Consider the following 2,500-nt stretch of genomic DNA (forward strand, 5'->3'; position numbering starts at 1 on the left):
GCTGTAGAGGGGTGCACGTGACCGCAGACGGGTTGCTGGGCAACGTTACACAACACCCCTAGACACATGACGTATAGCTGAAACTGAGTGACAGTACGATTCACGTTATTGATATAGTGGAACCCCCTCCCCCCCCCCTCCTTTGGGGGGGAGGGAACTTTAAACTTTGAACTTTATTTATTTATCGAGGGTAACAGAATAAGCAATGTATACATGCTTTTTTTTTTCATCCGGCCCTCGCCCATTGAGGGTAACTCGATTAATAACAAGAAGAAATATAAGTTAAGTTAATTACAATACAATTTATCTAATTAACATGTCAAACAATTAAAAAGACATTTCAAAATGCATTATGAATATCAAGCAATGATGTAATATTATCACAGAATTATTTACTTGTTTCCAAGAGAAACAGCATGTAGAGTTCCTTGAAGGAAGTTTCACTGACTTGCATTTTAATTATATCAGGAATGGAGTTCCACAATAGGGCGCCAGAATAAGAAATACTTGATTTGTAAAGGTCAATTCTAGGAGTTGGGGTAATTAATTGTTTAGTTTTCTTGAATTATCCAGTTTGAAATTTGAAGGCAATGAATGTAGGTGCATTCCCTGACATAATGATATGCATCGTTGCACCTTTGTTACAGGTAAATCTTAATTTGATAGGAAGAATCGTTAATATTTTTATAATCAGACGTAGAGAGAGATGCATTTATGAATAGAGTTAATTTAACAGCTCGTCTATGTAAAGAGCACAAGTGTTTCAAAGTATTTGCACTTGCAGAGTCCCACACTGTGGACGCATAATCAATAGTTGATTGAATATATGACTGAAAAAACAGTTTCCGTGTGCGTAGGTCTAGAAAGTGTTTAATTTTTGATACCTGATATATTTTTTTGAAGTATTTTTACAAAGTATATCTAAATGTTTTGACCAAGACAGATTATTATCAATGGTTATTCCCAAGACTTTATGGTTATCAACTTCAGTTACATCTTGATTTTCTATTTGTAGTTTAGGAAATTTTGATGATAGATTTTGTCGTTTTTGTCTAGTGGTTAGAAGCATGCATTTAGTTTTATTTTGGGTTCAGTGACATATGGTTTAGTTCTGACCATTCCAGCAATCGATCAATGTTTTCTTGGAGGACTCTTGCTATAGCTCACTTAGATCTTTGTGACTAGAATGAATTGTAGTATCATCCTGCAAATAGTTCACACAATCATTTAACAAATAATGGTAGGTCATTACTATAGATAGAAAATAATAAAGGACCAAGAATAGGGAGAAGCCGCAAGGGGTGTTGGACAGTCAAGAATAGGCAGAAAGCCAACCAGTGACGGCGCGGGAATAAAACAACAGAAGAGGAGTATGGGGGCGGAACGGGGTAAGAGGGGGGGGGGGGGGAATGAGATAGTGGATCTGTTACAGGCAGAAAAACAACAATAGACGGCAGACGAAGAAAACAACAAAAGAGAGGGAATGGACTAAGAGGATGGGGGGGGGGGGCGTGGCGATGGAGAGTCAGAAATGGGTAGATGTCAAACAACAGGCGGACAAAAACAATATGAGGAAAGGGGGCGGAAAGGGGCGGCCGAGGGGGGGGGGACCAGAGAAGTGGGTGGGGGAGGGGAGGAGGTGAAAGTAAAAGAAGAAGACAAGTTGCCATTTACTAAGGCGAAAGACAACAATCGGTCGAAACACAAAAGGTGTTGGTTTTTGTGTGTGTGGGTGTTGTTGTTTTTAGGCCTGAAACGGAGTTCGGCATATGAAATCGCTTTCAACGAGGTCGCCTGAATAAAGAGGACTAAATAGACGGCAAATATAGGTCAAGCATAAAGGAGGCTATTCCTGTCGATAAAAGCTCAAGTTGATGAAGATGTGGTTTCTGTTTGTTAGTGTGTTCTGTTATTCTGTTGTTGTTTAATTAAGTTCACTGTTTGCTGTGCCTGCGTGCACTCCCAGTGTGCGTGTGACTTAATTGTGTATTTGTGTTTGCTTAAACGCCCTATGGGCCTAAAGCCGAAAATAAAACCTTGAAACCTTGTAAATCTGTATCAACGACACAAGCCCCTGTCGCTTCTATTCCACTAGAAAGGGAGACAATCATTCAGGAACGAGGAAGTTATCTCCCTCCACTTCGCAATCATAATTATATTGTATACTGCTGGTTGTACTGTATTGGATTGGATGGGGCCCATTCTATTTAATGACTCTCCTCAACTCACTACACCCTCCTTCGTTTGTCAAATTTGACTTCTACCACTGGTGCAGGTGCAGTTACATGGAAGTTAAGGAGAGGGCCATTCAAGTGAACTTGAAACACTGAGATTATAATACAACTTTAATGTTATGTTAGCCTGAGTCATGCCATGGCCGTTTCGGCACTGTTGTTCAAAACTAAAGCGGCAGTTAAGCTGTGAAATATAAACAATGTTGGGGATGCACTTACTTGTTTTTTGTTGTAGTTGTTGTTGTGGTGGTGGTGGTTGTTGGTTG

Source organism: Littorina saxatilis, linkage group LG16 (genome assembly GCF_037325665.1).
Source record: "Littorina saxatilis isolate snail1 linkage group LG16, US_GU_Lsax_2.0, whole genome shotgun sequence".
NCBI lineage: Eukaryota > Metazoa > Mollusca > Gastropoda > Littorinimorpha > Littorinidae > Littorina > Littorina saxatilis.